Raw genomic sequence first — 17,934 nt, 5'->3', positions numbered from 1 at the left:
TACCTGCTTTGAAACGTGGCGAAACTTACGACTGCGAAAATGATAAGTTAAATAGTGGCTTTACGTACTTAGATTGAATTGTACTGCCAGCACGGTTTATATATAAAGGCAACTGACAGAAATAGTGTTGGTGTTAAGGTAAAAATTTCATGCCTTTTTGAATCAAACCTAACACAAAGGAGACCGCTCGCATCATCATCATCATCATCATCATGGGTCTATATGATGTCCACTGGAGGCCGAAGGCCTCTCCCTCCGATCTTCAATTACCCCTGTCCTGCGCCAACCGATTTCAACTAGCACCCACAAATTTCCTAATTTCAGCGCACCATCTAGACTTCTGCCATCCTCTACGGCACTTCCCTTCTCTTGGTACCCATTCTGTCACCCTAATGGTCCAACGGTTATCTAATCTGCGCATTACATGACCTGCCCAGCGCCATTTTTTTCTCTTAATGCCTGTTAGAATATCATCTATACCCGTTTGCTCTCTTATCCAAACTGCTCTCTTTCTGTCTGTTAAAGTTATACTTAGCATTCTTCGTTCCATCACTCTTTGCACGGTCCTTAACTTGTTCTCAAGCTTCTTTGTCAGTCTCCAAATCTCTGCGCTATATGTCAGCACCCGTAAAATGCACTGATTGTATACTTTCCTTTTCAATGATAATGGTAAGCTCCCAGTCAGGAGCTCACAATGTATGCCGTATGCGATCCGATCCATTTTTATTCTTCTGTGAATTTCTTTCCCATAGTCAGGGTTTCCTGTGATTAGTTGACCTGGGTAAACGTACACCTTCAAAGACTCTAGAGGCTGACTAGCGATCTTGAACTCTTGTTCCCTTGCCCGGTTATTTATCATTATCTTTGTCTTCTGCATATTAATCTTCAGCGCCACTCTTACACTCTCTCTCTTAAGGTCCTCAATCATTTGTTGCAACTCGTCTGCAGTGTTGCTGAATAGAACAATGTCATCGGCAAACCGCAGGTTGCTGATGTATTCGCCGTCGATCCTTACTCCTAAATCTTCCCAGTTGAATAGGTTGAATATTTCTTCCAAGCACGCAGTGAATTGCATTGGAGAGATTGTGTCTCCTTGTCTGGCTTCTTTCTTGATAGGTATCTTCCTACTTTTCGTCTGTAGAATTAAGGTGGCTGTGAATTATCTGTAGGTATTTTCCAAGGTATTTACGTAGGTGGTCTGTACTTCCTGATTACGCAGTGCCTCTACGACTGCTGGTATCTCTACTGAATCAAAAGCGCTTTCGTAATCTATGGAAGCCATATAGAGAGGTTTATGGTACTATGCGGATTTCTGGATAACGTGAATAATGACATGGATGTGTTCCATTGTAGAGAATCGCTTCCTGAAGCCCACTTGTTTGCTTGGTTGACTAAAGTCTAGTGTTGCCCTTGGTATTATTTACAGCTATGATGAGGTGAATGTATTTCCTGCGCACGTTCTCCTGTTTCCAGATTTATTAAAGTGACTTCAATGTGAGCAGCCAGCTTGCAGAAAGCTAACTGGCACTAGCGAAACCTTGAATAATCAGGAAATCACAGTATGCGGGGCCTACATCTGCGGCCAAGGCTCGAATAAACACTGAAAGGAGAGCTTTATTGGGAAAGTCGAGGTACGTTTGAGAAAACATCAAAAGCAGAGCCCCACAAAACTAACCAACGAACACATAGCAACCGATATAAATATGTAGTAATGCCACATTCATGAATCGACTAAGAGAAACGTAACGTACAAAAAGGAACCAAACAATTTTGTACTAAATTTAAAGTTACACTACGTTAATTGATCCCATCCCAGTAGCATACGTTTCTGTTCGTTGAGTAGTAGTTAACTATGTGCGGATAAATCCTTTCAGATGTTCGTGCCGTTCATCTCACTTAAGCGCTGACACTTGCATGTAACAGGTACTGATGGGCCTATCAACTTATAAAGTTGCCGCGATGAAGCGGCGAAGCTCTAGGAGAATTCGGGCACGCCAACAAAATGCTGCAACAAGAGTTAGAAACCTCCTTTGGACCGAACCCGAAACCGCAGGCTTCCTGCACATTTTTAACTGTTTAATCTCAATTGTCTTCGCTTGCTCCCTAGGCTCACTGATCCTCATGCAAATGTGAGAGCTGCTTGGACAACACACTTTACTCAAGTCAGACGACGGCACCTCTCTGTTTATTATTATCATCGGGGGCATGGGTCAGATTCACAGAAATGTTTGTACGCAATACCTGTTTGTTATTGCCTTGAAATTGCGTATTCGTCGTTAATGTGGGCCAGTTTTTCCTGCCAGGAGGGTTTGTTTTATTCCTACGAACTGCTACGCGAGCAGGGGGTACTGAACCGGCTATATAGTTAAGGGAGAAGCATGTAGCTCTCGCACGAACACTAACGCATGGCGCAGATTCGCGGCAGAGAAAAGTTAATACTATCCAGCGGCACCAGTGTTGCGTCAGCGCCACCTGTAATACACGTAACGCCTGCACTCTTTGTAAGGACAGACTTGAAGGCGACGAAATCCACTTTGCCTGTTTTTGAAAAGACAAGATTATAGCCTAAAATCTGCTTCGCCAAATCCGAAAATGTGTCGGTACAATAAAGATGCACTATATTGAATTGCATTATAGCAGCGAAAACCGCAAACTAAGCAAAGACGTCAACAAAACATCGCTAGTAGGAGACCGGCCTCTAGAATATTTAGTTATTTGATAAAATCCTTTCTTCTTCTTGCGTATTTCGCGTGCGGGAAATGATCGCAATGGGCAGGGTTTGAAATTTCTGAATTGCTTGCCTTGAGGGTTTGAAGTTCTCAAACCGTCAACCTTGTATTTAATGCGGACACGAGTACGGAATGTAGGGTCTATATTGCCCCCAGCAACAAACTTCTTCGTGAAGGCTAGCTGGGGGAACGGCGCATACGATGAGCATTGTTTGTTTTTGCAGTCGGAAACGGCGAACGAAGCCCGAATCTCCAAGAAAGTGTCTGCGAAGTGGAGAAATTGCTTGTGCGAAAAAAAAAACCCTTTCACTTCTTTTCTGGCTCACTAATAGTCGGTGGACATTCGTAGAACCAGTATTTCAGGAATGTGAGGTAACAACTGACGTATAGTGATGGCCACTATGGATGCCGCATTTCGCAAAGTGGGGAACGCCCCTTCTGCCTCTATGCGAGAGTCGCCTTGGCGCTCGTCGACCATCATCTCACGTGCCTGGGGTCGCCGAGGGAAAGGGGCTTTCCCGGCCGATCGCAGCGTCTCAGTAAGAAAGCGTCAACGCGAAGGACGCGTTGGCACGTGGACAGGTAGCGTGCTATATAAACGGGCCCGTTGGTCGTCAGGCAACACAGAATCATCTTTTCTGCAAGTGTGCACAGAAGCCACCGGTGAGTGCTCTATAATGCCAGCTGCTTCTCCTTGGGGAACTGGTGACTTGATTGCCTTTTACTGCTTCGTATTTGTTTTGTGTGGAGCTTCCTCCATTCTTGACTCGGCGGTTGTGAAAGTTAGTTGACAGATGGAAGTAGTTAGCGCTGACACGTGACCCTTTCGCATGCAGCAACACCCTACGCTGCGACCGAAACAAACTTTGTGTTCACACGGAAATCAATTTCCTAATGCAAATTTCATTTCGCTGCGCTTGTTATGGCAGTGTGGCTGGCGGGGCCGAGAAGCAGACTACTGGTTCTTGTATTTATCGCTAGCATATCTTATATGCTAGGTGACCCCTGTGGTCATTTGTGTCTACATGCAAAATAACAAAATTAGTGCTTAGAAAATGCAGAATAAGATAACGACTCAATTATTTCAAAACATGATTTCACTGAACACTTATGTAAAAAGAAGCTTGACCTTCCAGGAAACCTATCGAGGTTGTGCCACTCAACTTTTTATCTGCTTGTGTCTGATTTAAAAATTTTATTTAGCGACTACATACATGCATCATAACTTACCTTTGTCTGTAAACGTCTGAATTCTGCATGTGTGCATCAACGTTCAATTATTGAGCCATTATAAAAAGACAAAGAAAACTGATACTTTCCCAAACTTAGACCTCAAAATATAGTAAAAATAGTACGTACGATGCAGACTACCTCAATATATCCGAAGAATGGATTCTACACATCGTAAAACTTCGTTGTTGCTCTATACTTGCTGCCAGTTAAATAGACAACTATACAAAGCTGCCCCAAAAGGAATACTTAAGGTACATGCAAAGGTAAAAATAATCAAAGTATGAATGACGAAGATGTGACGAATCCTTATAAGCCTCTTTATTAACGTGCCTTCGTCAGTACTGGCGCTAACACACCCCCACGTTCACAGAAAACGCTTTTAGGCGTGATGGGCTACAGTTTCGGAAGTTTGAAGTGATGCCTGATGTGTGTCGCATTCATGTTGCAGTCGACTCCAGTCATGATCGCCGTGAGCAGCAAATCCTTCCTTCTCGCCCTCCTGGTGCTGGCTGTCGTCTGCAGTCTGGCCGCCGCCCAGTTCGGCTACGGCCGCGGCTTCGGAAGGAGCTATGGCGGCTACGGTGGCTACGGCCGCGGCTTCGGAGGATACGGCCGCGGCTTCGGTGGATACGGCCGTGGGTTTGGAGGCTACGGACGCGGATTCTACGGCTGAGCCAATATTGCAGTCGCACGATTGAGGACACAGAAACGCCCAGAACAGCGGAGGCGCAGTTAGATTATTCAAGACAAAGAAGAGAGCAATAAATAATTTATTTTAGCCAAGTGAGTTTTTTTTCTTCGAGTTCTTCATCAAGTGAGCCGTGGTTGCGCTCATCAGCTGGAATAAAATTACCATAGATCCTCTCAATGAGGCATACGTTCACCTCCTGATTGGCAGCTGCCTCACACCGACCTGTCACAGCGGACAGCGACAGCGCAGTCACGGTGGAATTAATCCCGAAAGCAGGTTGCAGAAAAAAAAAATGGCTTGGTGGTCAGTAACGCAGCATTTAGAACGCTTTGCATACCAGCGGATGAGTAGGGCAGTCGGAGCCCCACAGCCGTGCTGGGCAGTTAGGCAACGTCGCAACACCGCTCGGTTGCGGTGTTATACCTGCAAGTCCACCTCGGCCAAGTTGCGAAAAACTGATCTCAGCTCAGCAGGCTTTGTCACATTAACCCTGCGCACGAATACTGGCCGAATTGACGTTGAGTGACATAATATGTAGAAGTTTCTGAGCGTAATCCAAGACATGAAAAAATCAATGATAAATAAGAACAATATAACTAGGCGAACACCAAACTGTGCTTTCAGCACAGAGGTATGACGCTGAATGACAGGATGGCAGGAAAGGAAGCCGAAAAAAAGAAAATGTAGTATTTATTATGCTGATGATATTAGGAAATGTTCAACCACTTGGTTTGCACTGTTTTCGTAAACAACGAGTGTAAAATGTATATGAGCTTGAATAATGTTTTATCCTGTCGCGAGTCTCACCAGCGTTATGATGATTAGATATGACTGCTTGCTAGTTGACTACATATGAAAATTCAGTTGCCTGGAAAGAATGAACTAGAAGCAGCGTCTTGAGAATACACGCGTACATAAGAGAGAAATATCTTTTACAAGTCAAGGAAAAAAAATAAATTATGGGGTTTTACGTGCCAAAACCACTTTGTGAATATGAGGCACGCCGTAGTGGAGTACTCCGGAAATTTTGACTACCTGGGGTTCTTTAACGGGCACCTAAAATCTAAGTTCACGGGTGTTTTCACCCCCACCAAACGCGGCTGTCGTCGCCGGGATTCGATCCCGCGACCTCCGTGCTCAGCAGCCCAACACCATAGCCACTGAGCAACTACAGTGGGTTACAAGTCAAGGAGACAGATATTCAATGTCGCTCATTGTAAATGAAACGCATAATCAGTTTTTGAACAGCTGCGACAGCTGACAGTTGATACGTATGTCTTATTACAATGTTTTAATAGGCCTTCACGTAATCTCGGCGTCATAATTTTTCGGTACAGTTGCACAAATGTCCTTGGCAGAGGAATACTAAAGTATTCGTTAAAAGTGCGCACAGTCAAAATATACTAAATAAATATTATACAAGTATTTTGTACTTTTTTAGAGGCCTTGTGTTCGGAAGACGCCGTTATATATTGTAAAACTGCAGGGGCATATATTTATTGTTGAGCTGTTGAGGCGTTTTCACTACCACAGCAGTTCTAACAACAAAAACCAATGAAAGATGCAGTTGGCGATACGTTTATGGTCCTAACCTTTCAGAAAGGCTCTAGCACCAAAAGCCGACAAGAATAAGTGTAAAAAGATCATTAGGGTACATAAAACGCAAGTTCCATAATTTTTCTATAGACATTCGTAAACAAGCTTATCTAACATTCGTTCGACCTCAGCTTGAATACGCCGCATCCATCTGGTCTCCCCATCAGAAATACTTGATCGAAAACTTGAATCTTTCCAGAACAGGGATGCACGTTTTTTTTACGTTGTTATGGCTATAACAAAAGCATAACACAAATTAAACTCGACCTCTCACTACAGCCCGTGCATCATCGTAGTGATATAGCCCTGCTATCATTATTTCATAAGTATATCCATAATACAGCACCATCAGCCCTGCCTCTTGAAACTCCTCATTACAGGTCACACTGGCTGTACAATCAGTTCAATTTCATGCGCATCTACGGAAAGACTAATTCATTTACCTACTCCGCTCTTCCAAGAGCCATTCACCTTGGAACAATCTTCCTAACGCCATTGCTTATGAGAGTGACCAGGAAAAATTCCGGCATCTTCTAGCAACGCATTTTTCAAGCTCTACATAGCCTAACATGTAATTTTTTTATTTTCTCGTTATTATTGTGCTACTACCCCTTAAATGCTGTTTTATTATAGCCAAATATTCTTCCGCTCGCTTTGTAAATGTATTGGTTATATTTTACTTTATGAAAATTTTTTGTTCACTGACCTCTCGCGTTCAAAAGCATTCGGTTTGTCTTTTTTACAATTTTTAACACCACATTACAGCATGTTACCGCATTTCTTACACTGTATTTTTGTATATATATTCACATATGTGTTCTAATTATTGTATAATCTTTGAGTATACTATCCCCCTTACACAATGCCTCCAGGGGCCTGAAAGATATCTTTAAATAAAAAATAAGAAATAACAAATTATAGGCAATTTCACTCTTGCGGGTGACTTTTGATTACGCATTACTTCGATGAAGTTGTTACGCATGAGATGGATTTATTTACAATATGATCGAGGGGCCGTAGAGATGAGATTGCAAGCAGTCAGGTATTCTGTAATCTCCTCTTCTGCGGCTCCGCCGCGCAGCATAACATCTTCCTCGGGCGCAGACGAAGCTCGCCGAGCGAGTCAGGGAACCACGTGACTGGTAGTGCTTGATTAGGGAGCGCTATGATGGTAGTGCTTCAGGTGGGCCAGACGAACCACTTGAGTCTCCCGCGACCGGCGACTAATGGAGGTCACGTTTGCTATGATGTAGTTGACGCCACTTAATCGGTTGAGTATCACGAAGAGACAGCTATACGTTGAGAAAAACTTGCGATACAAACCTTTCTTCCGTAGAGGTGTTATAATGTGATCGTCTGGAGTGAAGGTGACATGCAAGGTATGTCAAGGTACATGAAGGTATGTGCTAGGGAAAACATGGAGAAGGCGGCAGAAGGAAATTCAAGATGATGAGCAAAACGAGAACAAGGTAAAAACGGAGGCCAACGTTTCGACAAATGCACTGGTCTTTTTCAAGGAGACATGTGCTTTCCTCGGCATCGGTAGCGTTCTTCTAAAGAGGGAGGGTGCAGGCCCGGTGGACGAGGCAACGACCGAGGTTGTGTTAGCGCCGAGAGTGCAGACTTGACTGGAAAACTTTATTATGGTGCTGCAGGGCCATAATAAATTATAAATAATAATTCCTAAATATTACTACTACTACTACTACTACTACTACTACTACTACTACTACTTCTACTACTACTACTACTACTACTACTACTACTACTACTACTACTACTACTACTACTACTACTACTACTACTACTACTACTACTAATAATAATAATAATAATAATAATATCTTTATTACCATAACAAGGACACAGTGTTTCCATCAGGCCTGTCTAAGCCTCAAGGGCTTGTGGGATAGGGCCCTGAAGATCGGCAACGCAATACATTAAAATAAGAAATGAATCAGATGACGAAAATAATGCTATTACGTAAAGCGCGCGACATTATAGTTGGCTGCGCAAATTTATTAGAGCAGTACATAGAGCTCAAGCTTACCTTAAACGAACAAACAGACACACAAAATGTGAGAATTCAAATATTTGAAACAATTTCCACAGAAACGTTACACGAGGTAAGAAAGCAGAACTATTGTGAACATGGAACATGCTTAACCTACAGTACGCGGATCATCTTTTTCAGTGATATTTTCGAAGTTGCTGTGATAATGTCCTCTGGTAGATTGGTAAACAGATTAGGAACGCACACACATCGTCGGGCCTCACCATATCTCGTTGCGGAAGGAGGCACGGTGGAACGAGAACCCAAACGGAGCATACGCGCAGATTTATGCTGAGCTTTCAAATCTGAGTCCAAAAATGACGTAACAGCACTGTTTGAACAAACAACGAGCGGCACGAAAGAAAACCTACGGCACTAAATATGTTTCAAGACCAAAGAACAGGTGAGTTATAAGCTACACTTTCGAGCACGTTATTAAAGAGCGTCCACCTGGCTCTCCCAACGCGCAGAGCAGAAGGCGAAAATTGTGATGCCATGGCTTAATATTACGTATACAAGGGCCTGCACAATTGTTCTTTTTTTTTACCGAAAAAGGAACTATACTTTTACAGTCATAAAGTACCTAGGCAACACTTCGGAGTTTACTGCATAAATACGCTAAATTCGTTTCCCACGACAGGTTTGAGTAAAAAACTACACCCATGTACTTTATCTACTGCGCATACTACACTGGAGTGCAACTACATGGCGAACAAATCTTACTGTGCAAATAGATATGCTCATAATTTCTGAAACAAATCCGCTTTAAAACTTTTTGTGTGCAATCAAACAGGGGACAAAGAATAGAATCAACACAAGGACGTGTCTTCGTCCCTGTCTGATTGCGCACAAAAAGTTTTAAGTTGAATCTGTTCCAATTAGGCTGACTAGCAGTTATGCTTAAATCCGCTTTGTTTTGAAATATTTATTACCAGAACGTTTTTAGAGAACAATCAATGACGTTAGGGAAAATGTTGTAGCATATTGATCGCCGATTTATAGCATAAATGCTTTGTTAGTAGCACGGTGTCATCAGCTGTGCTAATAAATTGTGCATTTTGAAACAGTGCACTCAACGTCATTTATGAAAATATTAAACAGTAGCGGGGCTATGATAGAGCCTCGAGGGACTCCAGCTTTAATAGCTTTAATAGACAAAGTGGAGCTAAAGTGAATGCCTAATACTACTGTGTGTGATCAATTCGACCGATAACTTTTAAGGATATCACGAAATAGTCCCCGGAAGCCCAATAAATCTAATTTGATTCACAGAAGGTCGTGATTAACTGTCTGAAAGGCTTTACTGATATCTAGGTATAATGAGATGTAATAATAATAATAATAATAATAATAATAATAATAATAATAATAATAATAATAACAACAACAACAACAACAGGAATTGGAGGAAGCGCCATGTGTCTGCCACCTGAAGCGTAATTATAAGTTATTTTTTTCGTGGAAGGCGCCTAGGCAACTGGGGTAGGGGATTATCTGCTCCGCTGGAGGTCAGTGAACTATCGTTTCTCTGCAAGAAAGAATAGAAGAGGCAGATAATGGTGCTTGAGGAAAAAAAAGTACAATAGAATAAATATATATAAAAGAAAAGGTAAAATCGAAAAGCAACCCAATAAAAAACAACTAAGTGCTGTTGCCTATGGCTTGAAAGTTAGCACAGCGAATAGATTCTAAAGCGCCTTTGAAGAGTTTATGCCAATTTGTTGCAACGTCTTGAGCTTATGAGTTAGGTATGATTCTCCTCATTCCCAGTTGCAGGCAAAACGGAAATTTGATTGAAGGATGTAGGGTTTACATTCATCAAAGTTATGACATGGTTGGTTGAAATACTCGGCGACAGCTTTGGAAAGCTTTTTAGCTGTGTCCGTGTGATGTTCGTTTCACTTGGCGTTCATTGATTGTCCCGTTTCGCCGATGTATTGTTTCCTACAGAAGGAACATTGAACCATGTAAATCACATCGGAACTAGTGCAAGTAAAGCTAGTTTTCTCTTCGTACATTTAACTATTGTGGTGCTTATAAATTTAATGTCACTGCGAAAGTGCCCTCGAGTTTTGCACCTGGGGCGACAACATGATTTTATTACGCGCAAATGATGTTGGCTTCTTTCGCGTGCATTAAAATGTATTTGAACTCTCTGTTGCGGCAATAAGTCAGCTTTCGTACCGCCGGGAATGCTTTCCTGAGACGCTCGTTACTTGATAATATTCGATGGATTTTCGTAGCGTGTTGTTTATGTTTAGGAGGACATTAGAATATCTTGTTATAAAGGCCGGCGGTTTGTCAGATTCTAATGTAGGCTCGTTTTTAGTTAATGCAGTCTGCCTCTCCAATCTTGACGCGACATCGTAAGCTTTGTCGAGAGGAACTTGGGCATAGCTTCCTTTGGCTAACGTTGCTTTTTGGTCATTTAGGTGGCGGATGCAATCGTTGCCTTCGCTACAGGTTCTTTTTATTCGTTTCCCTTGGTCGACAAAAATTCCTCGCTTGCAGTGTCGCGTGGGGTGACTGCCGTAGTCTAAATATTGCTGGATCTAGATATCACTGGTCATTATTCTAGTCATCATGCACAGGAGGTCCCATTTCAGTTTCTAACTACGGGACCTCCTTCTGTATGTACTTATGATGTAATTATCCCCATTTTTGTCTTGAATAAAACTGATTCTCATTCTGATTCTGGATATGCCTATAGGCTTACGGTAAAGTGTCATGCTCAGTTTGCCATTTTCTATGTAGACCGTTGCGTCGAGGAAGTTGATTTGACTAGGCTAGTGGTAAGCAGTAAATTTAATACACGGATGAAAGCAGTTGCAATGGCTAATGAGGTCGGTTAACGCGATTGTGTCAGGTTCCCATGTTATAAATATGTCGCCAATGTAACGCAGATAGGTGTGGGGCTTTAAAGGGTATCGTTTTATCAGGTTTGCTCCAAGCTGGTCTATGAAAACGTTGGTAAACATGGAAGCGAATGGTGTTTGCATGCTAGTGCCAAAAGCTTGAAGCAAGTAAATAGAATCAAATTCAAAAAGATGCAGAGCTTCATAGCCTGCCTCGGTTGAAACTTGGGACGAGAGTGTTCTTACGTGAGCAAGCCGACGCGCTTCCTCGGCACGACGTGTATACTTATGTGTGGTCTTGGTGTCTGAATAACAAAATTGTGTCCAAGGACGCTTGGGGAGCCTAAACATGCAACAGATAGAAAGGCACACATCCGGTTACTTCGTGCTTGGCTGTATTGTACGCGTGCGTGATAAGGGCAGCACGTCATCCAAATTATTGAGGTCATCTGAGGCGTACAGTGACAAGGTGTTGGTAAGCATACGATTTGGCATAAGCATAAGATACGATTTGGTTGTGGATCATTTTCAACACCGTCGCCATTTTTGAACAGAAAGGAGGACAACACAGTCATTTTTGAACACCATCGTCGGAAAATTGCCGTTCATGGTCACTTATAACAACACGTGGAGCACCGTGACGCAAGATGACAGAATGAAGTGGAAATCACGACACATCGGCAGAGGTAGCAGAGCCAATAGCCGCGGTCGCAGTATAGTGCGTCATGAGGTCGACGCACACCAGCGACGGCCGGTATAGCTCTTGCGAAAAGGGCCGAGCAAGTCGACACCAACTTTTACAGCGAAGCTGTATACCTCTACCGTCCAAGGAAATTTTGAGGCTGTTCGCGGGGTAAGAAAAAAACTTCCCACATGTGGGCCGAGCCCGGAGATAGTGCAATGCCGAGCCGACCCGCGTCGGAGGTGAAGCAGGCGTTAAGCACTCCTCATACGTGGGCCTATCCAGAAGATAGTGCAATGCCGGGCCGACCCGCGGTGAAGATGCAGTTCGCCATTAAGGAGCCCACATACACAGCTTGGGAAATCCTTCAGAGAGTGGAAGGACAATGAGATTTTTCAAATGGTAACGTATACATAGGTGGTTTCACCGGTTCCAAAAAGCCTTCAGGAGGTGTCGCGGGATTCGTATGAGATCGGTAACCTGGACAAATGGCATTGCGCTGTCTTGTGCTCTTCCATAGCAGCCTCCAATAAAAGCGCTGGCGTAATAAATGAAGCCAACCAGCAAAGCCAAGGTGGCCCGATGTGATGTCATCATTGATGGCGTGAAGAATCGCAATACGCAGGCGTTCAGTAATGAGTAGGAGAAACGCAGCGCCGTCAGCAGATTAATCCTTTTTGCAAAGGAGGCCATCACCCTGCGTGGAAGGCGTGCTGACCTGACGTGCGGGCAGACTCCACTAGTGGTATAAGTGGGATCACGACGTTCTGCACAGTTAAAGATACTGACGTCAAGAAACTGGATAATGATGGCAAAGTTGTCGTCGAAGTCTTCGTCGTTAGCGGTGGAGTGCGGCAATGGGAGACGAGACAAGCAGTTGGCATCGGTATTGCACCGACCGCTCTTGCAGCCGAGAGAAAAGTTGTATTCTTGAAGGCGTAACGCGCAACGTGCCGGCTATCAAGAAGGATCCCTCAGTCCAACAAGCCAGCAAATGGAATGATGGCCCTTCAATGTCTTGAAATGCCTAACGTACAGATATTGCCGAGCCTTATGAACGATGAAGACTATTGCAGGCGTTAAGTTTCGGTGACAGTGTGATTTCACTCTTTAGTCGTCAGTGCCCGACCTGCGTACGCAACGGCGTGCTGGCGTCCATGAAGCTGAACGGGGATGGTGCCAACGCCCGCACCACTAGCATCAGTGTGTATGTAGCTCAGTCATGGCCTCTGGATCGATATGGTGCAAGGCTGGCCCAGAGTGAGTAAGTAGTTCAGCTGACGGAACGGGTCCTCGCACCTTGTAGTTCATACGTACGGATTGTCTTTGTGATGGACGCACCAGAATGGGTGAGGAAGCTGGGAGAATTTTTTAATAAACTAGCGGAAATACTAACACAGGCCAAGAAAACTCTGGCGGACTTTCGCTGTTTTCCATTGGCTAAAATGGCGCACTGCAGCAATATTTTCAGGGTCAGTTCGTATACCATATTTGTCAGCAAGAAAACAGAGCACGAGATTCTGGCACTCACCGAAGTGACACTTCTTTGGGTTTAAAGCTAGTCCAGCGTTTGTATGCCATCCAGTACGTCGCCAGGTCACTGATTGTGCTCCTCAAGTGTTTTGCCAAAAATGATTAAGTCATCGCGAAAGCACATGCAGATCTCCAATTTCAATCTGCGTAGCGCTGTAGCCATAGACCTTTCAAAAGTAGTTGGCACGTTGCATAAACCGAAAGGCATGGCATTAAACTCGATGAGTTCGTCTGGGGTCACAAAGGCAATTTTCTCTGTTGGAAGCATCGATATTAGCCAGTATCCCGATCGTAAGTCAACGGAGATGTAGAATGCTTCATGAAGGCACTCGATAACATCATCGGTGTTTGGCACAGGGTATATGTCCTTCTTTGTGGCTGCGTTGTCTTTGATAATCAACACAGAGACTCCAAGGACTGTCCTTTTTATTAACTAGTATCACTGGAGCTGACCTGGGAATGCAAAATTTCTGGACAACGCCTTTGCACAGCATTTCTTGAACTTGTTCATCGATTACAATTCGTTCTGCAGGAGAGACGTGGTAGGGCTTCCGGCGGATAGGTGTCGCTTGGCCCGTGTTTAAGTGGCGTTGCGTTTGCGAGGGAGGAATCGAAATGAGACGCTCGTTCTGCGCGAAATCAAATAGGGGTCCATAGCGGACGAGCACCTTTTGCAATATTTTACGCTCTGAAAAGCATAGCGACTTGTTCGTCATGCGGCGGTAGCATTCCGCGAAGTACTCAGGATTTGCTACCCTCGCATCGGTAGAAGTGTGCAATACATCAATACTGACAGTCAATTCTGAGTCAACAGTAGCCAGCTTGAGTCCTGCTGGCAGTAAAACGTGCTCCAAAGACATGTTCACCGTTCGCATGTGAACACGACCATCTACGCATTCTATCATGCATCGATGAACCAGTATAATTTTCTTCACCATGTATGAAATTATGGCTTAATTAAACCATGACAGTGAGGCGGAGGCCATGCGTGGAAGTCACCGGAACAAATACCGCAGTCTGTGCCCCCTAAAGAAAATCAAATGAGAGAAAATATTCCGGCTTGTCCACATCAGATACTGCTGGTATAGGTGTCGTCATGTGAATTCGGAGAGAAATTTCACCACCCCACAATCTAACAGTGGGTGGTTTTCACAATGAAAGTCAATCCCATGGATGTTGTTGTGCGTGGAGTCGGCAGCGTCATAGAAGCGACCGGGTGAGGAATGTCGGGGCGAACTTGAATTCCGGAAGGAGTTTCGTGGAAGGGATGGCCAACGGCTCCGGCAGTGATGGGAAACGTGACTGATTCGGCCGCAGCAGAAACAGATCGGCCTGTCGTCAGGTGTACTCTAGTCGGATGGTTTCCTGGTAGTGTAGGAATAGCGGACACTGTGAGGTGGACTGCGATAGGACGAAGCCATAGGAGCAGGGCGGGTGTAAGGGGGACTCAAGGAGCAGGCGCTGGGAAGACCCATATTGGCGAGTTTCTGGCGAACCAGGGGAGTGTATGAGGGATATCGACTCAGTGGTGTTGTTCCTCGACGTCTGTTGAGGCGAGGCAGGAAACGCTGCTTCGAGTTCGCGGTGTACAATTCTGGTCACGTTTTCACTTGGTTGTGGAGAGCTAAATTGGTCAGTGGGGTCGGCACAGGAAGAGGTCACGGCGGTATTTGGAAGCCGTGTAAACTGATTGTCTATAAGGGGACTCTTCGCTTGCTCGAAGTGGCGGCATTCCTTCATGATGGCGTCGACAGTGGACAAATTTCTAAACAGCAGAAGGTTCAATGTGTCGTTCGCGATGCCTTTGATGATGTGCCCAACCTTGTCCGCCTCTGGCACGTACGTGTCGATTTTATGACAGAGGGCTAGGACATCCTGAATGTACGAGACATAGGTCTCGGTAGCAGTTTGGGCACGCGCGGAGAGTTGTTGCTTGGCGGCTAGTTGTTGACCGGTCAGATTGACAAAACCATCGGACAGTTTTTCTTTGAAGAAGTCCCAGCTGGTTAGCTCTTCTTCGGGTGTGTAAAACCACGTTCGCGGTGTTCCTTCGAGGTAAAACACGACATTGGCCAGCATTATGGTCTGATCCCACCTGCTCACCTTGCTGACGCGCTAATACATCTTCAACCATTCTTCAACTTCAACACCATCAAGGCCAGTGAACTTGACGAGGTCTTGCGGCTGAGATAGAGCAACGTACTGGGTAGGCGTAGTCGGCATTGCAGCTGCAGATGTGGTGCCGGCCACTGGAAGCGCGTTCCCAGGCTGGGTGAGATGTCCGCTGCGGAGCTCCGTGGCAAAGACGCGTACCCCGCATGTCCACCGAATGTCATGGGTATAAAACTGTTTACAAAATGTATATACAAGGCATATATAAACAGCAGTTGTGAATCCCGTGAGGCTGTTGCCACTTCATCGTCTTACCCATTGACGACCTTGTCCGCTTTTCCACAGCAACAATATGAATGCGTGCATGAAAGCGAAATTTTGTCTATACTTTGGTACCGTCCTTCCTTTTGTCTTTGGTCTGCAGTACATGCTTTAAGTTTTTCTTATCAATGAATTCGTTCGTAATCCCTCAAACAGTAAACTAAGGTCTAGTCATAAATAATACCCCTGTCAAGCGGACAAGTGAAGTGCACTTAGGGGGAGCGCATTTTGGGAACTTGAATGACACTTTAGGCTACGCGGTGCTAAACGAGAAAACAGAGGGCACTCACACAAAAAAAAATGGCGACAGGCTAAATTAAAGTTTTTTGAAGATGTAGATTAAACCTAATAAAACCGTTCTAAAAAGCGCTTGCTTTATTGTATTATAAATAAAAAACTATATTAATCTATATTTACTCAACAAAAAACTGGAAGATTTTTATCATAGGAGCGTTGCATGTCAAGGCCAGCCAAGACGAATGACTAGCCAATCCAGAGCAAGATGGTGGCTTGCGACGAGGCGGCATTTGATCCTGCTAGAACGGAATATCAGTGAGTTCTCTTCTGACTATTTTGTTAAAATTTGTTCGACAGCTGGAATGAACTTCTGTGTCCTTTTTCCATGCATTACATTTTGTATCGTTGAAACCGCTGGAGGTGAGGCAACGCACTCGACCAGGAAAGTCCGTTCCGTGAACGCACTCCGACTGGAGTGCACTCTTCTGCGAGTACACTCCGCTTGCGATGTTTAGATTTGGGAAAATGCACTTAAAACCGAGTGCACTCTCCGTAAGTGCACTTGCCCGCTGACAGGGGTCATACATAGAGTTGGTAGCCTCACCGTTGGCGTAATTGCTGCTGTCTGTCTTAAAAAAAAAACAACGCCTCTTCGCAACCACTTCCTAATCAGTTTACATACACGTAACCAAGCAATGTGCCCTGTCGTCCAATCATTCAGCACTCGTGCGTTTTCGCACGCGCTCTTTTCATTAGACGGATCTTCTCCAGCAACGCTTGGAATCGGCATTGTGACAATTTGGCAATTGGACATTGTGGGCGTACATGTTCCTATATACAATTCATGCAGGGTTTCGTATCTAGTTGTACAGAACATTTTATGCTGATATTTACGAACAATAATATGAAAACAAAAGCTGAGGTTTGGGGCACTGTGTCCAAATGAATATGAACAGGATTTGCTAAGAAAACAATTGTCGCCACTTTCGGTCTGTGATGTAATAAGATATTCATCATAACTACTTAGTTCATTTGTATCTTTTTCTTCATTATATATCGCTTTGTAATTTTCCTTCTTATATTTGTGTCTGCCCTCACCCCGTCCCCCAGTGCAGGATAGAAAACTGGATGTTTATCTCCCAGTTAACCTCACCACCTGTTACCGCTTATTCATCCTTTTCTCTCTCTCTATTCTAAATGGCGGCATGGAACATCCCTTTGACATGGTCAAGCTATATGAGTAGTTAAAAATTGAAGTGGTTCATAAGCATTTCAGGTAAAGCTGCCTGAATTTGCGTGGGCCTGCATTGAGTAAACGTGATTGGCCTCGGAAGCCAGAAAGGAACCAGAGAAGGGGCAAAAAAGAAGTGCGTGCACCTGCCAATGTTATTGTTTACGTGCGCTGAGCACATGTTTACCTGTCTATTTGTCCGCGTTTACTTGACAGAAAAGCTTAAAACAGTGGCTGTCCCAAACTGCTGCCTTCGCGAGCACTTTCCTGACGCTTCGAAAGTTTAGCTACTCACATCCAAGCGGCCGCCCGCGATATTAGCTACAAATGGTCACTAAAAAGTGGATTCTATATAGGTCGATTTATGTCACTTTATTTTAGCCATTGGCCTTAGTGGCTGAAGGGACCTTGTTTTGGTTCCCAGATTTACCCTAAACGTTGGCGTCCATTCCCCCGAAGAATAAAAATGAAAGCATAAAAGTACAAAAACGGCAGCTTTCTGCCAACAATGTGTTAGGCAACACAACTTTCAGTGAGGTGGAATTTAAGACAAAGAAATCACAGCAACCGGAACTGGTCTTTTAGGGTGCGCGAGGTCCATCAGAGCCATCATCTGTGCAATACTTTTGAAAATAAAAAGCATTTTAAAGCGTTGTCTTCA

The 17,934-nt window shown here is 44.2% G+C and overlaps 1 long non-coding RNA gene across 1 annotated transcript; it reads left to right on the top strand.

Annotated features, from left to right (window-relative positions):
* The first annotated feature begins 3,194 nt into the window (after positions 1-3,194).
* LOC135919154 (uncharacterized) lies at positions 3,195-4,745 on the top strand. The gene is made up of 2 exons (XR_011512530.1): positions 3,195-3,392; positions 4,411-4,745. It is a non-coding gene; the product is annotated as an uncharacterized lncRNA (long non-coding RNA).
* Positions 4,746-17,934: the final 13,189 nt, after the last annotated feature.

Source organism: Dermacentor albipictus, chromosome 3 (assembly GCF_038994185.2).
Source record: "Dermacentor albipictus isolate Rhodes 1998 colony chromosome 3, USDA_Dalb.pri_finalv2, whole genome shotgun sequence".
Lineage (NCBI taxonomy): Eukaryota > Metazoa > Arthropoda > Arachnida > Ixodida > Ixodidae > Dermacentor > Dermacentor albipictus.
The sequence above is the reverse complement of the archived record's forward strand: the minus strand, read 5'-3'. Positions and strand labels throughout refer to the sequence as shown.